The following is a 26,270-nucleotide window of genomic DNA, read 5'->3' as shown; positions in this document are numbered from 1 at the left end:
GAAAAATATACAGGGAAGGATGATCCGCGTGAGCATCTGGCTCGTTGGACGAAAGCATGGGGAGAGGAACCACAGCTTGAATGGGTACATATATTCTGTCACACTTTGGATACTATTCCGATGAACTGGTATTTAGAAACAATGCTGCTACACAGAACCGCAGAGTGGGATGTTCTGAAGGAAATATTTCTGCTAACATTCAATTTTGAGGATGAATTTGAATGTATTGATGAAGCATTACAGGAAATCAAGGCTGCAATATTTCGAATGCCTGTAGAGCCTATCACGTGGGTACAACCAGACTGGAGTACGCAGTTGCGCCATGCTCTGGAGTGCTACAATGTTACCAAAGAAGAAGGCGAGGAAGACCCTAGGAATATCATTATCCCTGAGTCAGAGGGACAACACAAAGTCGTTGGGCCTAAGGTAGAAGTTCCTGACATTTCAAAACCATTGAAAACAAAGAAAGTGAACATTGGGTCGAAGCGCAGCCAAAGTTCCCGAATATAGGTGATTACTAGGATGAGGACACAGTTTACAAGGTCATAGAGTTATTGCGGGAATATCAGGACTTGTTTCCAACAAAGTTCTTTGACCTAAAAGGGATAGTAGGTGATCTGGGTGTTATGAAGATCAACCTGAAGCTGGATGCGAAGCCATTAAAACAACAACCATACTGGTTGAATCCTAAGTACAAAGAAAAGGTGCGCAAAGAACTGGATAAGATGCTTGCAACAAGAATTATTGAACTTGTAGAAGAGTCGAACTAGGTTAGCCCTATGGTGGTTCAAGAGAAGAAGACAAAGGGTGAAATCAGAATATGCGTAGATCTAAGGAAGTTGAACAATGCTTGTGTACATGATCCATTCCCTATGTCGTTCACAGATGAAGTCTTGGAAAACATTGGTGGTCAAGAAGCCTACTCTTTTACAGATGGGTTCTTAGGTTATCACCAGATCAAAATCACACCAAAAGATCGAAGTAAGACTACCTTCGCTATAGAATGGGGCTCTTTTCAGTATACAGTTATGCCCTTTGGATGACCCTGCGATCTTTTCTAGGGTGGTAGTCGCAACCTTTAAAGAATTTATCCACAGTTTTTTGGAGGTCTACTTTGATGACTGGACGGTGTTTGGTTTAGTTAAAAAGCATGTTTCAAGTCTTCACCTAATGCTGGATACTTGTAGGAAGTATCAAATCTCCCTAAATCTGAAGAAGTGTATATTTTGTGTACCATATGGGATACTGTTGGGCCACATTGTTTGTAAGCAAGGGCTGATGGTGGACCTTGCTAAAATTGCAGTGATTATCAATTTGGAGCCTCCAAGGAATGTAAAAAGGTATGCGCAACATTGGTACATACAGGATACTATAGAAAGTTCATCAAGGCATATGCGCAGATCACTGTGCCTATGGAAAAATTATTGAAGAAGGATGCAATGTTTTGTTGGGATGATGATTGCCAGAAAAGCTTAGATGTGTTGAAGGAAAAAATGGTTACAACACCTATTCTAGTGTTCCCTGATTGGAAGAAAGAATTCCATGTACATGTAGATGCGTCCTACATAGCATTAGGAGCAGTGTTAACCCAACCAGGCGCAAGAGATATTGACCATCTGATTGCATTTGTGAGCAAAAAGTTGCCTAAGGAAGAGAAGAATTATTCAACCACGGAGCGTGAAGGGTTGGTGATGGTATATGCACTCCAGAAGTTCAGGCATTATTTGTTGGGTGTGCACTTCAAAATGTACACCGACCATTCCGCTTTGAAGTACCTGGTCAAAAAGCCTATGTTGGGGGGGGGGGCGAATCTGTAGGTGGTTACTGCTATTTCAGGAGTACGACTTTGAAGTAGTTGTGAAGCCAGGGAGATTAAATGTTGGACCAGATCACCTTTCACAGATTGAGAATGGTGAAGAACCTACAAGTCTTGATGAAGGATTGCCTGATGCGCAGCTCTTTACTGTGCGCATTGTAGATGAACATTTTGCAGATATAATCCAATTCTTGACTACAGGTACAACTCTTGAAGGATATACGACGCAACAGAAGAAATAATTGGTGGTCAAGGTTGCAGATTTCTCCGTCATTGTAGGGAACTTGTATAAAATGGGCTCAGATGAAGTTCTACGCAGGTATGTACCAAATTATGAAAGACAAAGTATCCTCACTGAAGCACATGGAGGAGTTGTTGGAGGACATTATGCTAGAATAGTGACTGCGCAAAAGATCCTACAAGTTGGGTTGTGGTGGCCAACTGTGCACAAATATTCTAAGGAATATTGTATGGCATGTGATGTCTATCAGAGGACCAGGAAGCTGTCGCAGAGGGATGAATTTCCTCTGAACCCGCAAGTCTCATTATAGGCATTCGATAAATGGGCCATCGATTTTGTGGGACCTATTCAACCACCAAGAAAGAAAACAGGAACCTGATACATCATCACAGCAACAGAATACTTGACCAAGTGGGCTGAGGCGCAGGCCATGAAGGATTGCAACGTGACTACTGCTACAAAGTTTATATTTGAATACATTTTGTCTAGGTTTGGCTATCCTAAGATTTTGATGAGCGACAGGGGTTCACATTTCTTGAATGAAATGATTGATGCTTTGATAGAGGAATTCCATATGTATCATCAGAAGAGCACGTCATACCATCCTTAAGCAAATGGAACAATTGAATCTTTCAATAAGATCATGGAGAATGCTTTGACGAAGATCTGTAACATGAATAAGAACGATTGGGATGTGCACATACCAGTTGTTCTTTGGGTACATAGAACTACCTGTAAGAAGTTGACTGGACAGACACCATTTCGATTGGTTTATGGACAAGAAGCGATAATGCCAATGGAGTACATTGTGCCCAGTTTGAGGATTGTTGCAGTTACGAAGATGGCAGATCGGGATATAATGGAAGAACACCTCACACAGATACTCGAGTTAGAAGAAGATTGCTTCTTGGAAGGCTTTCATCAATAGGTGCAGAAGGCTAGAGAAAAGGCGTGGCATGATTGCCACATTAAGAAGCACACCTTTAAAAATGGAGATTTAGTGCTAATGTATGATAGAAAGTTTACGAAGTTTCTAGGAAAGTTTCAGATGCATTGGCTGGGACCATATATCGTCAAGGATATTACAGAATGAGGTGCAGTTCAACTCGTGAAGCTGAACGGGAAGTTATTTCCAGGAAGAATCAATGGGATCCGGTTGAAGTTGTAGACGGGTGATCCCACCCCTGCGCAATGACTATATGGATGCAAGACAGTCTTAGTACTTCAGGAAGTTGCAAGGAAGTGCAGGACTATAAACTACACTGCCAGAAGGACAATTTGGCGAAGTGAATGGGTTGCGCGACGGTTAGGAGAAAGGTGCATATGGGAGCTGCGACGAAGGAGCTGTGCTAGCAAGGTGGGTCTCACGCAGCCTAGCCAGAAAGTAACCATTGAAAACACTGTAGATGATGGGATGGTTATTTTTCCATTAAAGGGAGCAGGAGGAAAGCATTTAAGGAGCATATATTTGGAAATCTGCCACCAAAAGAGCATTAATGAAGGATATCTGGAGGGAACCGATGGATTTGAATTCAAAAAGGGTTATAAATACAGCATCCCGCTCCACATTCGAACACTTTTCTTCCAGAGAGATTTCCTTGAGCTTTTGTGCCTAAGTTTGAGCCGAGACGATTGTTGCATGTCTGGACGAGATTGGCAAGAGATAGAGAAGGAGTTTTCACAGCAAGGGCTTGGGTTTGAGGTGGATTTATCTGAGTGGCAAAAGAAACTATTTTGGGAGAGCATTGACAAAATGACTGCAACACCACCAGTCCCTACCACCATTCCTAGGTCGTTGAGGCCAAAACCTACTGCCTCTATGGCAGGAGAGAAGAAGCAAAAGAAGCCACAACAAGCGTCGGTTCAGAAATCGCCGCACAAAAACCCAACTAAGGTCGGACAGAAGGGTTGAATGGATAAAAGAAAGCAACTGATGGAACCCTTGGACTTGGATGAGGAAGAATTGACTATGGGGGTTGAAGATATCGACGCAGAGGAAGCATTTCCGATTACTTGGCTACCACCTTATGTACCCCCTAGGAAATCCACAACCAAAGTGACTAAGGACCCAGACTCGGTGAAATACAAGGTCTTCACACCATTGCTGCCGGAGGAAGTACCTGTGGAGGGTGACTTGTTGGCCCGGGTACCATTTTTGAAGATGGAGGACTGGGATCTGGGCGATCATGTGAAGTTCCCGCAGTTGGAACCTAGAAATCAGTCTACTACGAGGAGTCAGGTGTCACAAGGCTTGAGCCAATGAAGTGGGTGGCCAAAATTGAACGTGCAGGACTGCTCAACATGTTGTGGGTCCCACACTTTAGCTGCAACATAATTAATACTATATGTGTGCGTCAATTGTTGGTGCTAGTTCATGATGGGTGCCTCTGGCTGGGAGGGCCCATTCCAATTGACAATATGTTGATCCATAGAATCACCTTGCTACCTTATCTGGGCGTGAACCCCACAAATGATTTTGTGGGGAAGTCGCAGGAGAAGAAGCTCGCAGATCAAATGAAGAGCGACTTTGGGTTGGTGAAGAAGTCGCATGGCTATGCCATTAGCTCTATCTCGAATGGAGCTATGCAGTTTTCTGCACATATTTTGGGAGGAAAAATAATGCAAAAGTGTCACGTCGATGAAGTGTCGGCACCAGTGGTCTCTTTAGCTGCACAATGCAGCAAAGGGGTCCAATACAATTGGGCCAATTACCTCTGTCACGAGTTCCTGGAGGATTGTCGTAAAGCCCAGGAGGATGGAAAGGCATTCCACTACACATGGTTACTTTTGTTGATCGTGTTGGTAGCATGGAGGATGCCTGAGGATAGCCAGTTCCCAACACAGGATCCATATTTGTGCGAGGCTGCAAAATTCGCCTTGCTGTGGGTGATGAAGGATCTTGACCACATAATTGAAACAAATATGTTTTGGGTATTGTTTGAGTCAGAGTTGTAGATGGTAGTACACCAATATTGCAGATTTCAAGGCATATTTTAACAATCTGTCCATACGCACGAAGAAAGATGCCGTGGGAATATGGCATAAGTTGCCATATTTAGTCGTGAAGGATGACATTATGGGGGTGATTATAAAATGGCCGAGCAAATGGCTCACCCCATCTGATGAAGGCGCAGGAAAAAGTAAGGTCGCAGAAGGCGAAATGGGGAAAACAACTGCTGCAACAATGACCAAGAAAGACAAAGAGAAAGAAGCACAGAAGGCTTCTAAGAAAGACAAAGAAGCACAAAAGGCTTCTACAAAAGAAAAGACAGCGCAGAAGGAAAAGGCTTCTACAAAAGAGAAGGAAGCGCAAAAGGACAAAGATGTGCAAGAAACAACTTTGCAGGTCACTATTGACCTCGAAGAACTTGAGAAAGAGTGGACCGATGTTGAGACCGAAGGTGAAGAAGAAGGGGGCGCAGACCCCTATCTCGGATCAGAGGACTTAGAGTCCCCCTTCAGGATCAGGAAGAGGCAGAAGCGAAGTGCCACACTACCTCGTAAGAAGCAGAAGTTTGATAAGTCTGTGAGTGCGACACCATTGGTCCTCACGGAGGGGGACCTTAATGAGATAGGTGATGTTGTCCACTCCGCCACTGAAACTATATGGGGACACATCGAGGACTAGTACCACTAGGTATTGGACAAAGTACAACATGGCCTGAAGGAATTAGAGGTCCAGATAGGGGTGATCCCAGCTAGTGTGGGACAAGCGAGCATGGATCAAGCGAGCATGCCAAGATTTAATTCAGTAGAAATCACATCTGGGCTCCACGTTGTACCACTACTAGGGGGCTCTCTCCAGTTTGAGACAACCAAAGAACAGGAGCGCGCACAGTACTGGAAAAATCTAAGTATCAACCTTGCAGCACTGTCGATCCAAACCTTGCATGAGCTGCACCAAGGAGTTTTAGATGGGGTCCATGTCCGGAGAAATGAGCGTTGTTGATTATCGACGAGGTAAAAACTAACAATCAACAAATTTTTGAAGAGAAAGCGAAGGCCTTGCAGGCCTGCGACGAGGTGATACAACAAACTCAGCAACTAGAGACAACCCTTACCCAAGTGTGCAGTGAGCTCCTTGAGCTCCAAATTCCAGCAGAGGTGGCCTCAGTAGAGAAGATTCACAAGTTGGCTAGTGAAGGCATCCAAGGAAGAAATTGGAAAGGTATGGTTTGAGCTACAGTGGCAAATTTCAGAACTTCAACTTAAGCTGTAGCCAACCACTCCTCCCGAAGTCAGAGAGAAGCGTGAGGCTGCTATTAAAGGAGACCTGACCACTCTGGAAGCTGCAGTCAAGGACTGCAACCAATTGTTCGAGAAGACAATGGAGATGTGGACCTCACTGTAGGAGGATCCAAACTTGCAGTTGATCGAAGTAGACATATGTGAAAAACAACTACAGTTTGACAAGATCAGGGTGATAACACAGACCTTAGCACCTGTGCAAAGGTTCACCAGACTTCAGGAAGGAAAGTTCATCCAGACCCAAATTGATGAGCTGCATCGGAAGGCCTCCATTATCTCCTCAAGGACACAGTCATGGGCCGACGAGGCAAGCCAATTATCATAGACTGTTTAGATCAAGTTAAAGGCTCTGCAACAGACACATAGAACCATGGGCCTTGCAGTTGAAGGTCCAACCACGGAGAAATTGGTCGAAGAAGTTTGTCAGGCCGCCACGTAGGGAACAATAGATCTTCAAGCATTGAAGATCAAGTTCAATGGTCTGCAAGCAAAGATTGAGGCAACACTAGCAAAGTGACTCGGGACGAGTCACGACTTTGTGTTGGGGGCCTGTTGGGACGGGGTCCCCTAGGTCAAATTTTGTAAAGTTTTGTTAAATATTGTAAAGTCTCTACATTTTGAGGAGCGGAGCATGAGTAGCGCAAGTCGATAGGAGTCAAAGGGGCTTTTATAAGGTCAAAGCCCCTTAGTTTGTTAAGAGTCAAGTTGTTTTGAGACCCGCCCATGGTTTGCAGACCATGGTATTGTAATGGAGAATAATATAAAAGGAAGTCATAGAAGAGTCATAAAGCAGAAAAATAAGAGAAGAATAGTGCATGATTTGAGTTTGTTTTTGTCTATTCTGTACTTGGGCGAAGGGGAAGGCTCCTGCAGTTGTGTACACAGAGACCTTGGTAAGTCCGCAGCTAAGTGCGTGGGCCCCTGCAGTTGTGTGCGCAGGGTTGGAATGAACTGTAATTCAATATCTGAAGCATAATAAAGGCTTGTTTTGAAGAACTATCTGTGTATCTGTGTATTACTGTTTATCTTTGAATCTACTGTATTTATGATCTATTGAATGCAATTAATCAGGAAAAATACTTATTAGATTTGTGAAGACATGGATTTGTTTATTTATATAATGTTATGCATGTTTAGCACAATCAACGAAGGGCATAGATCTGCTAACTGTTAATTGCTGTAATTTCTGAGTTTTAAGGGTTAGGGTTCACGAAGATCAGGATAAAGCCCTAAGTTTGGCAGAAACACATCACATAGTCCTTTGGATGCAGAAACCTAGTTCTAGCATCCCCTAATATTGCCTCGAGTGAGACTGCAACTTTCGCTACGTGGGTTGTTTCCGAAAGGGCCAGTAGTGTAGGGTTTTGTTGGTTAGCACAACTAACTCTGAACCTGGGTCCAAGTCCCCTCAAGCCAACATGTATGCTTAAATTTCTTATGTATAAATTTTATGAAACCATGTTATTTGATCTCAAAGCTCTCTAAAGAGTTTGATACACTTAATCTATTATACTAGTCTCCCTGTTGTTGATTTATGGTAGCATTGGATGTGCTCTAAGTCTCAAATTATACTGGGAGGCTTAGACACATGCATTCTCCAATCCCCAAAAATCGTTTTAGGAAATTCCACCCAGAGACAGTTTTATTAAAATAATTAATTATTTTTAATGGGACCCTAAGTCTAAACTTAGGAAATTAAATTAATTAATGGGTATTAATCTAAATTGTGGGTGTAACTTCTAGAAGAATGCGGAGATGAAGTCAATATGATCATAACCATTAATTAGAATCTAATCTGGGTCGTTGATTGATCAACGAGAGGATTATAAGAGAAGGCTTGATGGGCACTTGGAGAACACATTGAGAGAGATCAAGAAGATCGAATTTCTCGGAGAGGGCAGCGTAGCAGTTGCTAGAGGTCTTGCAGTGAGGGGTAGTGAGTATCCGGAAGAAGGAACTTTTCCTCGGTTGGAGAGTACGAGGAAGAAAGGGTAGAACGAAATCCAGAGAGAGGTAGACGCTGGCCCACGCAGTGGCAGCGGAGGCCTTAGAGGGAGATCGAATTCCTACTAAGGAAATCGAGTTTCAGAAGCCGAGAGCCAGGGTGTGAGACCGAGATGAAGAGATTCGGATTTTCTATCTAGCAGAGGGTCTAGAGAAGGAGAAACATGATACCCAACAGGGGTGACGTAGAGACTGCGTGGGGCTTATGCAGTTATGTGCAGAGGCTCCAATTCAGCGTTATCAGACTAAGATTCTCCCAGTGATAGGGTAAGAGCACTTCACCATTAGTTTTGTCCATTTTCTCTCTGTATCAGATTATTAGTTGAGCATCCAAGAATTGTACTCAGATTTACTACTACATAATAATAAAACTCTCAAATATGTTGCACCGATTTTCCCACATTGGGTTTTTTCGAGGACATTTGTCCAAAAATAACGATGTTATTGTGTTTTATTTTCTTTCTTGTTCAGTATTTTGTTTCCACATATAAATTAATTAAGTGAAGGTTTTAGTGTATGTATTTCAATATTTGTCGTAGGAAACTACAAATAACTTGTTCGTGTAAATCTAACAAGTAGGAGAAATATCATCAAATGTTGCAGTAAGGATTTTGGTTTAGTAATTTTCACATGGTAACAGAGTTGCAGGTGGAACAAGAAGAGTAGTGACAAAGAACTCAGCGCTGAGCAAAAGAGGGAGATTGAAAAAGTTGTAGGAGGTAGTAGTTCGAAACCCCAAAGTGTTTGCACAATCCTAGCCGGAGGGCTGATTTTCGAGGCAGTCTCTCTATGAGTGAATCAACAGAGAGGAAGAAATCCCAATTTGAAAGTTTTTTGGCGTGAGGAGAAGCTGGTGGGACGCCAATTTTTCTATAGGTAGTTTGATGGGCAGAAAATCGTTAGAAGAGAGAGGAGAAGCACGATTGAGGGAATTTGTTCCTCAGAGAATTCCTAGCCAAGGAACTCGAATTCTCATGAGCTAAGCAACAACAAGGGGCAACAGTTTTACTAACTCCAGCAGGGAGTGTGTAGGCTAGCCCAGCAGAAGCGCAGAGGAGAGAGGAGGTCATTCGACTTTCTATTTGTGGCAGAGATGGCAACGAGTGGCTTGAGGGATTAGGATAGGTTGGACAAAACATCCAACTATGTCATCTGGAAGGCAAGGATTTCATTCCTTCTAGATGAGCATGCCCTCAAGACATATGTCGACAGTGTGGTGGTTGTGCCTACAGATGCAGATCCGTTGAAGAAATACAAGGCCGAGATGGCGAAGACAAAAAGAATGATCCTCGACGGAGTGAAGGATCATGTTGTATGTCACATCGCTAGTAGAGGGACTGTTAAGGAGATGTGGGATGTGTTGTCTACGCTGTATCAGGGATCTTCCGAGTAGCAGAAGATGTACCTTGATAAAACACTAAGATCTGCTCAAATGCAAAAGGGGGAGCGTGTGGATCCATTCCTCGCAAAGCTTCAAGAGACCCGTGATGAGTTATTTGTTGTGGGGTCTACACCTCAAGGCTTAGATTTGGTTAGACTAGCCCTCAATTTTGTCTTAGATGAGTGGCAATCATTTGTCCAGAGTATCCTGCGCAGGGCGCCTTTTCCGAATTGGAATGAGATTTGGGCAACTCTTAAGCAAGAGGAGCTGAGGAGAGACTTGGTCAAGGGAAAGCTTGATGGAAGCGGCAATAGTGGGTCGAAGCCCAAGGAGGAAGAGGAGAATGAATCCCTTGCATCTAAGGGGTAGCAGGAGCAGCAAAGGCAAAAGAAGGATGTCTCAAAGATAAAGTGCTTCAGGTGTGGTGAGATGGGTCACTATGCTACACAGTGTCCTCTCAGGAAGAAGGACAAAGATGAGAAGCATGATCCAAAGGTTTCGCCCGTGAAGATCGAGGAGGAGGAGTTCGCCATGATAGCCAAGATACCTCTAGGAGGGAGGTGGGTTGATTTGGAGTTGTAGTTTGAAAGAGCTACAGATGGGGAGGATCCTTGAGGATCCCACCTCTTGGATAAATTCCTTACTACGGGAGCCCAAGTCAGAAGTAGCAGGATGGACTAGTGTCGGATGGTATCGAGGAGTGTCGAAGAGACAATTGTAGTGGGTAGGAGTGCCAAAGACTGAGCAGTGTAGAGCAGAATTGGCAACAGTGCAGATGACACATAGCAGTAGTCAGCAACAACGTAGTAGATTCAGAGGGTCAACGTAGAGACTAGCAACAGTCAAGCTTCAACATTCACGTGGTATCATATTAAACACAATTAGTTCAATAATTTGGGATGTTTTTCCATTGTTGTTGGAGTAGCAGCAACAGTTTGTAGCGAAGTGGTAGTTGGCAATGGCAGTGCTAGTAACATCACATATGAAACACTTGAGAGGGAGTTGTAGTATGGATGAAATGTTGACAGTGGTAGTGTCAGCAACAGTACAGTTGCAACAACAACGCAGTGGTTGGTGTACAACATGTCAGTCATCAACAACGCAAAGGACAATGTTATGAAGTCATGGTGATGCTTCAGTGGGAGGCATTGCTAGAGCACATTCCTCGCTAAGAGGGAGTGTTTATTTCTGGTAGCATCAGATGTGCTCTAAGTCTCAAATTTTGTAGGGAGGCTTAGACACATGCATTCTCTAATACCCAAAAATTGTTTTGGGAAATTCCACCCGAAGATGGTTTTATTAAAATAATTAATTATTTTTAATGGGACAAATTAAATTAATTAATGTGTATTAATCTAAATTGTGGGTGTAACTTCTAAAAGAAGGCGGAGATTAAGTCAATATGATCCTAGCCATTGATTAGAATCTAATTTGGGTCATTGATTGATCAACGAGAGGATTATAAGAGAAGGCTTGATGGGCACTTGGAGAACACATCGAGAGAGATCAAGAAGATCGAATTTCTCAGAGAGGGTAGCGCAACATTTGCTAGAGGAGTGATGGAAGAGATATCTTCCAGTGAGGGGCAGTAAGTATCTGGAAGAAGGAATTTTTCCTGTTAAGTACGAACCAGAGAAGGTAGAAGGACGTCCAGAGAGAGGTAGACACTGGCCCACGCAAAGCTGACGCAGTGATAGTGCAGGCCTTAGAGGGAGATGGAATTCTCATTGAGGAAATCTAATTTCAGAAGCCGGGAGCCAGGGTATGAGACCGAGAGGCAGAGATTCAGATTTTCCAGCTAGTAGGGGGTATGGAGAAGGAGCAGTGTGATACCCAGCAGGGGTGACGCAGGGACTGCATGGGGCTTACGCAGTTCTACGCAAAGGGTACACAGAGGCTCCAATTCAGCGTGATCAAACTCAGATTCTCCCAGTGACAGGGTGAGAGCACTTCACCATTCGTTTTGTCTAGTTTCTCTCTGTATCGGATTGCTAGTTGAGCATCCAATAATTGTACTTAGATTTACTACTGCATAATAATAAAACCCTCAGATTTGGTGCACCTGTTTTCCCACATTTGGTTTTTCTGGGGACATTTATTGAAAAATAACGGTGTTATTGTGTTGTATTTTCTTTCTTGCTCAGTCTCTTGTTTCTGCATATAAATTAATTAAGTGAAGGCTACAGTGTATGTATTTCAATATTTTTCGTAGGAAAATGCAAATAACTTGTTCATGTAGATCTAACAAGTAGGAGAAATATCATAAATTGTTGCAGTATGGATTCCGGTTTAGGAATTTTCACACTTGCAAAAACATGCCTACCAAGTTCCTTTGCTTGAACTTGAAAATATTGAATTCAGTTTCAAGAAAGTATACCTATACATCTATAATGGTCTCATTCAATTTGGAATCAACCCTTTTGTTAGACTTGGCCTAAACATTTCTAGTCTTTGTTGTATCATTGATTCATTACATTTAAGCTTTAAGGTTGCACTTATAGCTGGCTTTGATGCCCCCTTGCATAATGGTCCAATATGGACATCAATGTTTCCCAAATTTTGTCTCAACTTGGATGACTCACATATTAACTTTTGCATACAAGCCTATATCTAGTTAAAGGGTTTCAACGTGGCTAGTTAGTCCCATGTCTCCCAACTTTAGACATCAGTCTACCTCAAGTTTTTCACCACCACAATGTCCCCTTTGATTAGATATATTTCCCAACGCATAGATGAAACCATGGTGACATTAAAAGAGAATGTGCATCCCATAATCCCTGCATTTACACCGACCTCACTACCACCCAAATAGAATAAGGAGTATAGAAGCCCAACAATTAGTAACATTCTTGAAGAATCCAAGAGAATAAATATTGGAACATCTAACTCTAGGAAATAAGTTATATGATTATCAAGATCTCTCTCTACATCTAATTTTTCCTCCAAACCAATAGACATATCTTTTGTTGAAAGGGTGTGATGATCAAGGAAGTGCAATAAACTACAAAAAATGTAGACAACAGATCCTTGATATTAGATCAATACAGACACCACCAAGGTTATTTCACAAATGTGAAAAGGAAAATTGCTAGTTTTGATTCAACTAGAAAACCCAATTCTATCTATAAATATCATATATAATCTTATGATCCAATAATCAAAATTATTTTTCCATGACTCTCAAGGGAAAAGAGTCCAATATTAGTCCTAGGAAGCTTTTAGAAAGAGGGCCACCTCTTAATAATACTCAACTCGCTATGTTTGACCAGAACATGATAGCTAAAATTCAATTTCTTTCCTATAAAATAAACAAGAAGAGCATATCTTAATGGAGAAAAAACAATTGAATGACTGCAATTGCCAATTATCTTGTCTACAACAAAATATTGATGATTTAACTAGAGATATATTAACAATGAAATAACATGTCTCTACTATTCACGATTGAATGTGTTGTAGCGGCTGCAACACCCTCCAAAATGTTGGCTTACATCCAAATTTCAAAGCCTTCTTTGGTTTCTCCTTTGATGGTTGCAAACACTCGAGCTCACCCCATGAGCTCTTGTGAAGTCTTTTCACCCTTTTGCTTGTTTCACCAACGGTCATCTTTTGGCATATTGATTGCTTTGTCATGCTTGTGATCTTGTTCTGGTGAGTTTGAAGGTTTGTCTTTGTGTGTTTGGGTTGTCTTTGCTATGTAAACATTTGTCATACTCACACAAAAAGTTGTAAGTACTATCGCGCAAGTGTCATCACGGTCGTCTAAAGGTCTATCTCAAGTGTCGCGCTTGTCACTTTCAGCTCTAAGACAATCTCACTGAGGGCATGTTTTGTCTTGTTGTATTGGTGGTCTGTGTTGTGTCTTCATTGAAGTATGCTAAGTGTATGATCATAATGTCAAGTCTACACAAGTTCACTTGCTTTCAACACTTAGCCATTTTCCTGAAAATCTGTCCAACTGGACAACCCTCTTCCATTGGATCTTGACTGAGCTGCACTGTGCAATATCACCCCTTAGTGACCTTGCTATTCTGCCCGGAACTGCGCAGTGCTTGAGGCTATCCTCCAGGTCAGTTGCACTATGAAATCCCTGAGCTGAGTAGCCTGTCTGCCTCCCAGAACTGTGCATAAATTGCCTCCATGTCCAAATTGAATTGCGCATTTCTCAAACACAGTCATCAAGCTTCCTTCTGGTCTGCCAGAACCCTGCACTACACCAAGACCTGGGTCTGCACTGATCTCCAAAACTACACAGAAATTCCTGCTGGTCATTTGTTGCCTTGCTCTGCACTGCCTTCAGAAATTGTGCAGACATGTCTAGCAGGCCTCCTACTACCTGTCCCGCGCTGATCTCCAAAACTGCGTAGACATGTCCAGCTAGTCCTTTGTTTCCTTTCTCTGCACTGCCTTCAGAAACTGCGTAGACATGTCTAACAAGCCCTCTGTTGCCTATCCTACACTGTTCTCCAAAATTAAGCAATCATATCTAGCAGGCCCTCTGTTGCGTCTTGCAATGTTCTCCAAAACTGCGCAGTCATGCTCAGCAAGTCCCTTTCAACCCTGTCATGCCTTTCTCTTGAAAATTGCACAGAACTTCCCAGCAGGTCATCTACAACCCTATTTTTCCTTCCCTCCAAGAACTGCGCAGAAGTTCCCCTTAGGGTCCCACCTTGCAGCTGCCACTGGTGTCCTTCACTATGTAATTCTGCCTCCCAGTGGTCACTACACAGTTTTTCTTGACAGTGCAGGTTGTCCTCTCGGAGTTCCTCATTCCAGCCTGAGTTGCGCTTTGCGTTGTCTCAGTGATTTTTCCACCCTCCCTGTCACCCGGAACATGATAACAATGCATCATGCTAGACTAGGAGGTTTTGGATTTGATATCGTCTCATCATGAGTGAATTGTAGGAACAGGTACACTGATAAATCATGGCAAGATGATGAACGAGATGAAGAAGGAGCGCACATGCTATAAGACTTGCTTGCAGCTAGACGAATGTACCAAGCACATCAAGAAACAAGCAAAAGGAACATATGCATTGAACCATCATGCAAGACCAAGACCATTGAAGACCCCGCAATACTATGCCATGTGAAGGAGAAGATAAAGCACACCAAGAGTACACCATCACTCAGCAGTGCAACAGCTTGACACAGGCATCACAGTCAGTCAGTACATGTCAGAAGTGTCATGTCAAGTTGTGTCATGAGTTGTCTTGGCCACATTACCACTATGGGCCATATCCATTGTAACTCAATGTAATGTAAAGTGAAGTCGAATGGACGCACACAATAAGTTGAAGAGTCATGTCATTTTAAAATTCATTGGAAGTTGAACGGTCATGAGGGTAGTCCAAGAGTCACAAGGGTCAAGCATCACCCTTGGTTATATATACCCCTCCCATTATATGATCAAGGACTTTTCACCTTTGCTCCTCCCACATAGCCTTGAGAGTCTGTAGTTTGTTCTTTGAGGAGCGAGGAGTGGCTCTAATGTCCCACTACTAGGACTAAAGATGTATGGTGTACATATGTGTCTTGTGACTTTTTCTTAATTTAGAAGCCTGTTAATTCCAGCACGTTTTCATGCATGTTTTATAGATTTTTGTAAGACTACTCTTTAAACATTTGTGATGCATGTTTGCTTAACCTGTACTAAGATAAATGAACTACTTTGGTTGTTTTAGTACTTACATTATTGAAGATGTGTTGTATTGCTATCACTGATGTCACATCCTTGTGGGCTACTCTGTGGGATACTTGACAAACCATCTTTGTTTTCTGGTTATAACGACCATCACATTCGTGTGGACTACTCCGCTGGGTGGTGTACATGTTGTCCCCTTCACCTCGGTTTTAACGACTATCACATCCATTGTGGACTATTCTGTTGGATGTTGGACATACCCTTTCTGGTTCGTGTGTGTCTCTTCCTAGGTAGTACTACTACCTCTCATTTAGAGGCTCACTTTATTCTCCCCCTTTGTAGTAAGAGAACCTTGACACAGTTACATTACGCACTCACCAGGCACACATACCTTGTTGTTTGAAGATACCAGCGTAACACTCTCATGTGCTGACAACTAGAGCCAAGGCATATCTCTAAGTATATGGCAACTGAGCCTTCATACCGGATGGGACTTCTACACCAAATGGTGTGAGGTCTAGTTGGGACTTCACATTGGGGAGATCCCCTTTGTTGGCGGGTCCATCACCGTCAACAAAATGGCACTATAAGCGAGGGCCAAATGACAGGTTGTGCCCGTAGAGTCTGCTTTGAATATCTTATTTAAAAATGGCTCTTCTTGACATCATAATCCTGGGATTTATTTCTACAAAGTTCGAATGTACTATCCCCATGGAAGTTATGCATGACCTGTCCAAGTTAAAGTTCAGTGGTGAGGGTGAACCATATTTTCGTGCGCATGTGCACCAAGTTATAAACTTTTACCTACGCCACAAGATAGAGTACAAAGATGTCTGGACTGTATTACTCACCCTCACATTTGAAGGTCGTGCTCAGTGTTGGTGTTACACATTACCCTTTGCCTCTATTGATTCAATTGGTCATCTTGCTGAAATGATGATTAAAACATTCGATGAGTATAACCACCGGGATTTCCGTGAATTTTTTTTGTTTAAGTATGGAGCCAGACGAATCAGTTGAGTACTTTGTTGATCGCTTCCTTCACCTCTATTACGAAATTCTTGAACAACTTGTGAACTTTGACTTCTTGAGGGAAGAGTTTAAACGCTTGGTTCATAGTTCTCAATACGGTGAACCTCCTAATTTCCCTTCCTCCCCAACTATTGTGGATCATGAGGCACCTCAAATTATAGAGGAGGAGCCCAATGCCATCTTTGTTCCTTATCCTCCTTCCTTTCTGGTCCCGATGTTGGTGCCCCCTTGCAGTGATGGCAAAGCTGCGAAATCTGCGCAGCATGTCCCCAACCCATCTTCTCATCCATCTCCTGCTTCAATGGAGGAAATTCCATAATGGCTCAGAAAGCCTATATCAAAGACTCGCCCCTCATTCCATAAGAGGATGTTACCATTCATAAATCAAGTCTCGAATTGATTTGCATCTCTGCCATCCTCCATCATTTACAAGCCATGACTCCTTGTACCATGACCCACTTGATCAATCCGCTTCACCAGTCAATTGTTCACATTCACTTGATTCTCAAGTTGCTAGCTCAAATTGCGGTCAGGTGCAAGGCAATCACATTACACAGGCAGAGGAGCAGAAATGTGAGGACACTATCAATCTTCCCTCTCTGATTCAAAATTATGTGCATCAAAACAATGAGCTTCCATTCTTGAACGATTCTCAATCTACTAATCTCGGTGGAACATCCTGTACAATTAATTCTTTCGATCAACCCCCAGTCTTGGGTAGTCATCACTCCCATGCTTCCATATGCTATGATGAGCACCCAAGCACATCATGTGATCTTCTGTTTTCTCATGAAGTCTCTAACTCATATCTAGAATGTGCTTCGGTCAAAGAAGACATTCTTATTGAAACATCCTCTTCACCTCACTTGCCTATGTGTCCTACCATTCACAACGCATCCACATGCATTAAAGATACTCCATGTTCTCTTGTTTCTTTATCTGATGATTTATCTCCTCAATTGACACAAGGCAGTGAGTCTGTCCATGATGAAGTTGAAAATAGTCTAATCACAGTGTTCTTCCCATTCCCCGTCATCTCTTAGTGTGCATGAAGACGACTCTTCAAATCAACTTGCTAAAGCTGAAAAATCTGGTGAAACCTATGACAGAGATGGCTTCCATCCTGAGAACAGTTTTGAAATCAGCAACAACAACCATCCTCAAGCCATGCATGATCTAGTCCACACTTCAAAATATGATTCTGCAATTCTGGAAAGTTCCAGAACATACCAAGGAGTCAAGGCACTTCAACGTCTGTTGATGGTTATTTCAGGACCTCGCGACTCTGGTAAGCCCCCTAAACTAAATCAAATCTAGTTTCTCATGCACAATCCATCTATCTGCATGGTTTCATTCAGTGTGGATCCCCATGTAAAAAATGTTTGGTGTTCCGGGTGTGATCTTTCAAATTTTCAAAATTTTACTTATGACCAAATCCACAAATTTGTTACAACACGTCCATCTTCATGCACATCTCTTACATCAAACTCGAGTTGGGAATGTCTATCTCTCATGAAATCATGGAATTGTGAAGTCGATCATCTCAAAGACTGTCTTTTCCCGCAATCATACTTATCAAATTTTCCCTCTCATGATCAGCTCCTCAGTCTTCTTGCGAATCTTGTACTATGAATCTGCCCACTCATCACACCAGCAATCCCCTTGTGTGATGATGCACGCACGAGCTATCACATGAATCAAGTTCCTCTCCCCAACTGGTTTCACGCATTCACAATGTTGGCATCTCTTTTAAATTCTTGTGATGACCATGATGCCTGTGCAATTTTTCACCAGTTGCAGGAAGGTGGTCCATCATGTCTAGCTCACAGCGAACTTGGTTCCATTGTTCAGAGCATTCACAAGATTGTTCAAATGAATTTTTATTTGTTCATTTCAAACTGGGAATCTAACGTCTCAACCAGCTCATCTGATCATTCCTCTATCTTGGGTGACTGTCACTCGACTTATCATTTTCCCATCAGCACATCCAATGACAGTTGCTTTGCGCTCTCTGATCTTCATTGTTTAACATCTCTCTCTTTAGATTTCCATCAAGCAGATGAGGCACTTCAGCCTGCGTTGATGGTTATGGCAAGTCCTCACTGTCTTGGCATGACTACCGAGAATGATCAAATTTATTTTTCCTTACAAGATACCCATCGTGATCCCGTCTTTCAAATCAAGAATTCATCCTCTCAAAAATCAAGAGGCTTTCCAAACAACCATCAGGAATTTTATGATCCAATCATTGAATGGTTGGAACAATATTACTTGGCAAACCATGTTGCACGCAACAAGTTTCAATCCTTCCTCACGCTTTCTAAGGAGCTCGGTGCAGACAAGGATGCATCCGCAAGAAGCTTCCGAGGTTTGTTTAGAAAGGGTATCCATCAGAAAGGTAATCATATGTGTTGGGTGGTTGTGACACATCTTTCTACCCACGGGAAAGACCTTCCTTTCCGTGTGCAGCTTGTTCAAGTTTTTGTATTTTCTGTTGCACACTACTTTTTATCTGTTTTAATCACTTGTATCTTTGTGGATGCAGGTTGGGACTCGCAGGGAAAGTTTTAAGGATGGAAAATTATCTTGAAGTTTAAAAACATTGGTGAATGTCACTATTCCCTAATATGAAAACTATAAAAATTACATTGATGTATTTGTAAAATTATTCAAATTTATAATGATTTTATATATACTCTCTATATAATGTTGGTGATTTTTAATATAAAATAATTTTAGAATGTAAAATTTGGGCGAGTCATTTTTATAAAAATGGAAATTGGCAAATCTTTTTTTTGGAAAAATCATGGATAATTAGCCCACTTGTGAATATTAGCCCCTAAAATTTTCCATGGTGGGGAGCGACTATGGTGGCTTCACTGGAAATTTCATTTCATGTAACCCTGACCATTTAGCTGTTAGGATAAGAGTAGGATTAGTTGCATCTCAGTTTTCCCTTCCTTGCACTCATCTTGCACTCGTAGTTCGTCATGGTTTTCTTATTTCACATCCTATTTCTTTAGTCATTTTGCTTTCTTGTCTTCTGGTTTTGTTTCCTTGTTGTGTATGCCTTTCCTCTCGTTTTTTTTTTCCTTTCGTGTTGAGTTTTCCATTTATTATCACTACGCGAATAAGTGTTGTTCATGCACTATGTTTTGTTTTCTGAATGGGTATGTGGTTGAAGTTCAAAGTGACACTGCAACGCTTGGCCAATCCTATGGCCATGTTCTTTGTTCTTGGTTGTAACTTTTGGTCGATGAAGTTTGAACAAAAAATACGATCCATATATAAGGAAAGTTTTGGTTGAAAGGCCAAGGCCCTGTATTATAAACGAACCAAAACAGAGAAGCTGCTATTCAACTAGTGTATCACCAAGTGTTGTAGAGACTACAAAACCCTCTAAAATTTTGGCTTACATCCAAATTTCAGAGCCTTCATTTTTCCTTTGATTATTGCAAACACTCGAGCTCACCCCATGAGCTCTTGTGAAGTCTTTTCACCCTTTTGCTTGTTTTACCAATGGTCATCTTTTGGCATATTGATTGCTTTGTCATGCTTGCAATCTTGTTCTGGTGAGTTTGAAGGTTTGTCTTTGTGTGTTTGGGTTGTCTTTGATGTGTAAAAATTCATCGTACTTGTTGTAGCTTATGTTGTGTTTTTAGCTTTATTAATTAGATATATCACTATCGAGGGTTCACCTCAATGAAACTTCTTTATATTTTTACCCCCCCCCCCCCCCCCCCCCCCGCAAAGTCTAAAAGACATGAAGTATTTATTTATTTCATAGCAGAATCGCAAAAGAAACAAGTGTTAAAGTGTTAAAGGGCTGGACCCGAAAGGTATATACATCGTGGTTTAAAGTCCCGTTGGGTCCGCCACACCACAGAGCTATGGACATTGGGTTCCGCCAATTGCAACTTGCGATGGCGGACCCAAAATATATATATATATTTTGTTGTAAAGTCCTGGCTAGTCTGCAATCATCGCATAACGCTATATATATATATATATATATATATATATATATATGTACATATATATGTGTGTATATATATATATATATGTACATATATATGTATATATATATATGTATATGGTATGCCGATTGTGATTTGCGACGGGCCAGATCCGATAGTTAATATATGATATGCTTTATAAGTCTGGAGGTCCACAATATCGCAAGGTTTGAGTTCAAGCATCAATTGAAAACGCCGATTGCGATTTGCGACGGCGATCCGGACCCGAAAACTATATATTGTGTTTTATAATTCCGGCGGGTCCGCAAGGCGTACGAAAAGGTGGATTTAAAGTTACAAGCGGGATTTTGGGCGAAGCAAAAATGGTAAGTGGTTTTTAGTGGAGCTCACCCAATCCCACTTATTGTTCGACACATAGCAGCTGGGTGGAGAGAGAAAACCGCCCATTTTGGGCAAGTATTCTCCGAGCTTATGTCCCACCCGAAATCTTTGTAGACCGTCTAATCCACTAAGCGCAGATCTACGGTGGGGATCTATCGAGAAAATCTATTGCCTAGAGAACTGTGCAGAGGCTTTGAAAAGTGCGGAAAAGGTATGTTATGCATGCTTTATGGGTATGTTCATTATAGATGGTTTATAATGAATTTAGCACGGATATAAGGGTTTATAGGTAAAGACCATGGTATAACCAATGTTAAGGAGTGACTTAAGCGGGCATATATATATTTGGGTTAATAAAAGGATATTGAAGGTTTAGAAGGGTTGATTGAGTCCCGATAAGTGAATGTGACTAAGGGTTAGTCTATGTTGGGTTTAATAAATCATTCCACATAGGGATTTATGAAAGGGGCCTTAACCATTATGGATTAAAAGTTTGACTCAGAAGATCATTAAAGACATAGGTCTCGGTACATGCGTAAGCCTAGGTTTACACAGGTCAACACAGTTCATTACGGCTAAAGCGAATTAAACATCATTAGGGAATATTTAGAGGAACTCGACAGCAGCCTAACAGAGCAAGCCAGTAGTTATCGTCCTCTTCTGAATACAGTTATGTTCCTGTTATTTCATGTTCTTTGAGGTGTCTTTTACCCTTTGTAAAATTCTGTAATAGTTTTTACTTCATATAGTTAGAGAAGCAGTTAAATAATTTGGGCAGTTTCAGAAATCAACAATTGTTCCACAATGTATAAAAAGAGGAAAATTTACAAAGAAAGGGTTGATGGTTCGAATTTTGGAGAACCCGGAGACTAGGCCACTGTATTCCTGGTATCATTGTTGATTAATGAAAGAATCAGAAGTTTCCATGAGTTATTGGGTATAATTTTGTAACATTCTCTTTCATGTGTCATGTTATGTTTTCTTCTTTCAAGTATAGTAATGAAGTTGTAGGTCTTTATTTGCTTATGTAGATAAAGTTAAAATTCCTTAAAAGAGCACTCTTATACTTGAATTTTCCACCTTCCTTTCTAAGTTATAGATAATAGTTTCTGTGAATGACCAGCATATTATTTTTAACTTCTCCAAGAGTCACAGATAGTATTTTCTGTGTTAAGCAACATATTGTCTATGATTCAGTTCTCATTTTCATAATTCTTCTAAGTTGCAGATAGTAGTTTCTGTGAAAAACCAGCATATTATCTTTAACTTCTCCTTCAAGATTTCTTCTCTCATCATTTATATCTAGCGACAAATGGCATTTTGAGATGTTCCGGTCATACATGTATTAAGGGTTAAAAGACCAAGTTTGTTAGGTCCTTCATTTGAGAACACAACAAACAATAAGTGATAGTAAATAATATTTATTAATGTCTTAAGCACAATTTATTTACAACCAGGAAATTGGTTTCTTAAGGTACAATAGTACTCACACACAAAGTTGTAAGTATTGTCGCGCAAGTGTCCTCACGGTCGTCCGAAGGTCTATCTCAAGTGTTGCGCTTGTCACTTTCAGCTCTAAGACAATCTCACTGAGGGCATGTTTTGTCTTGTTGTACTAGTGGTTTGTGTTGTCTCATCATCAAAGTATGCTAAGTGTATGATCACAATGTCAAGTATGCACAAGTTCACTTGCTTTAAACACTTAGCCATTTTCTTGAAAATCTCTTTGCCCAAAAAAACCTCTTCCACTAGAACCCAACTGAGCTACATTGTGCAGTATTAACCCTTAGTGACCTTGCTTTGCTGCCCAGACTTGCACAATGCTTGAGGCTGTCATCCAAGTCAGTTGCACTACACAATCCCTGAGGTGAGCAGCTTGTCTACCTCCCAGAACTACGCAGAAATTGCCTCCATGTCCAAACTGAATTGCGCATTTCTCAAACACAGTCATCAAGCTTCCTTCTAGTCCACGGAACCATGCACTACACCAAGACCTGGGTCTGCACTGATCTCCAAAACTGCACAGACATGTCCTGTTGGTCCTCTGTTTCCTTGCTATTCACTGCCTTCAGAAACTGCGCAGACATGTCCAGCAGGCATCCTACTACCTGTCACGCGCTAATCTCCAAAACTGCGGAGACATGTCCAGTCAGTCCTCTACCACCTTGCTCTGCACTGCCTTTAGAAACTGCACAGACATGTCTAGCAAGCCCTCTGTTGCCTGTCTTGCACTATTCTCCAAAATTGCGCAGTCATGTCTAGTAGGCCCTTTGTTGCCTATCCTGCATTGTTCTCCAAAATTGTGCAATCATGCTCAACAAGTCCCTTGCAACCCTGTCATGCCTTGCTCTTGAAAGCTACAGAACTTCCCAGTAGGTCCCCTGCAGCCCTGTCTTGCCTTCCCTCCAGGAACTGTGCAGAAGTTCCCCTCAGGGTCCCACCTTGTAGCTACCACAGGTGTCCTTCACTACCTAATTCTGACTTCCAGTGGTCACTACGCAGTTTTTCTCGACAGTGAAGGTTGTCCTCCCAGAGTTCCTCATTCCAGCCTCAGCTGCGCTCTGCGTTGTCTCAATGAGTTGTCCTCCCTCACTATCACCCAGAACATGATAACAATACATCATGCTAGACTAGGAGGTTTTGGATTTGATGTCGTCCCAGCATGAGTGAATTGCAGAAATAGGTACACTACTAGATCATGGCGAGACGACAAACGGGATGAAGAAAGATCGCACATGCTAGAAGACTTGCTTGCAGTTGGATGGACATACCAAGCACATCAAGCAACAAGCTAAAGGAGCATATGCATTGAACCATCATGCAATACCAAGACCATCGAAGGCCCCACAGCACTATGCCATGCAAAGGAGAATACAAAGCACACCAAGAGTACATACATCACTCAGTAGCGCAACAGCTTGACACAAACACCATAGCCAGCCAATACATGTCAGCAGTGTCATGTCGAGTTGTGTCATAAGTTGTCTTAGCCACATCACCACTATGGGTCATATCTGTTGTAACTCAATGTAAAGTAAAGTGAATTCCAATGGATGCACACAAGAAGTTGAAGAGTCATGTCAGTTGAAAATTCATTAGAAATTGAATGGTCATGAGGGTATTCCAAGAGTCACAAGGGTCAAGCATCACCCTTGGCTATATATACCCCTCCCATTGTATGAGCATGGGATTTTCACCTTGGCTCCTCCCATATATCCTTGAGAGTCTATATTTCCTTCTTTTAGGAGCGAGGAGTGGCTCCAATGTCCCACTGTTGGGACTAGTGATGTATGGTGTACAAATGTGTCTTGGGACTTTTGCTTAATTCAGAAGCCTGTTAAGGCCAACACGTTTTCAAACATGTTTTATAGATTTTTGTAAGACCACTCTTTAAGCATTTGTAATGCATGTTTTCTTAACCTGTACTAAGATAGTTGAACTACTTTGGGTTTTTTAGTACTTACATTGTTGAAGATGTGTTGTATTTCTATCACCACTGTCACATCCTTGTGGACTACTCTACGGGATACTCGACATACCATCTTTGTTTTCTCGTTATAATGACCATCACATTCGTGTAGACTACTTTGCTAGGTGGTGTACATGTTTACCCCTTCACCTCAGTTTTAACGACACGGTTACATTATGCACTCACCAGGAACACATACCTTGTTGTTTGAAGATATCAGCGTAACACTCTCATGTGCTGACAGCTAGAGCCAAGGCAAATCTCTAAGTATATGGAAACTGGGCCTTCATACCAGATGGGACTCCTACACCAAATAGTGTGAGATCTAGTTGGGACTTCACATCAGGGAGATCCCCTTTGTTGGCGGGTCCAGCGCCATCAACAGAATGCAAAAAAGTAAATCAAGGTCATCTAGTGAAGATGAAATTGATACCATGTTCACGACATGTCTTTCAAATTATCCAAATAGAAGTAGTTATTGATGAGATAAAATACCATGTGATACCTCCTCCTCCCCCTCTTGTTTTGTATATAGATGATGAGCATGGCCCTAGAAAAATTTGGACAAAAAAAATCAGGTTCTACTAACTTAGCCCTTAAGGTTGTAAATATTGAAGAAGGTATAGATAGTAAAGTGGACTACTTCGAATTAATAAACAAACAAGCTCAAGTAGCCAAAGCACCAAAAGTGTCTCTACATTACAATAGAAGTGGATGGAAATAAAAGAACAAATTGCATGTATCAAGGTCATAAAACATGAACATTATGATCAAAGTGATCATACAAAAGAATATATGGGATACTCGTTCATTGATCCTTTCACTCGATTAGCCTCTAATAAAAGACAAAGGCACCTAGAGAGTATGCTCATACTATAGAAAATCACACCGTTTCAATTCTTAGTGACTTAGGCCCTATCTCTGACTTCAAATGTAAATCCCCTACAGAAATCATGAAGGCATTGCACACATGGGAAGGATGGATAAGAACCCAAAGAACCCTATCCAATAATAAATTATTCTTTAGTGAATTAGATACAAGACTATCTTGGGAATTCATAGGTTACTTAACACATTGGTGGATGCAGATACCCCATAAGCATAGAGAGAGCGTCCTTAGAGAAGGTGTCAAACTAGGAGACACACTGCCCCTAACAAACCTAGTCAAGGATGTCAGTACATAATTTTATGGTGATATCAAATTAGATAAAAACCATTATGATAATCTATTTCTTTCTCAAATATTATGTGATCTCTCCTTAAGGCATGAATACAAATTCATGATGCGAGGATTGCTATACAGATATGGAGATGGGGTAAATATTTTATTAAAAAAATATTATATTGCATCATGGCCAGGGATTATCCCTAAACTTGTAATAAAGATACTTGAAGAGAAAGGAATTTTTTTTAAGATTATTGTCTTGTAGATCTACATCAAGAAATAGAGAACTTTGTTGGATGCATGTGTCAAATTCAAGGCTTCTAAAAAACGTAATAAGCACTCAAAATTTATCAACCAACCTCTCTATATCAAATTCAGAGAAAGTTATGATTATAGTTGTTTTAAGCCAAGGTTGAAGCAAGCATATGGTCCTAGTCACTATTCATGCTCTTTAGGAAAAGGAAAGAAAAAAAATGCTCCAAGTCTCGCCAATCTTTCAAGGAAAGAGTTTCATTTAAGAAACAGACCAGTCCAAAGAAAATAAGTAAATGATACGTTTGTGGCAAGCTAGGCCATTGGGCTAATAAGTTCCCTTATAAAAATTCAATGAAAGGTATGAAAATATTAGAACTATTTTCATCACATTGATTCAACATACTTTGACCTTTGTTCTAATTTTGATCCAAAAGTTATATATATATATATATTGACTATTCTTTTTCTAACTCTTCTACTAAACCATCATCCCTTGCACATTCCACCGCATATTTTGATTTAGATATTGACTTATGTATAAGTATGTTAACGTTGTCTTCTAATGATCTTTCCTCTAAAACTACTAAACACCATATACAATTAGCCAACACATTTGTCTGAGGCCTTCATGTTGAAATTGGCAGCCAGGGAGAAATT

This window comes from Pinus tabuliformis, chromosome 2_1, assembly GCF_031772625.1.
Source record: "Pinus tabuliformis cultivar Carrire ecotype Pingquan chromosome 2_1, CPIR1, whole genome shotgun sequence".
NCBI lineage: Eukaryota > Viridiplantae > Streptophyta > Pinopsida > Pinales > Pinaceae > Pinus > Pinus tabuliformis.
The sequence above is the reverse complement of the archived record's forward strand: the minus strand, read 5'-3'. Positions refer to the sequence as shown.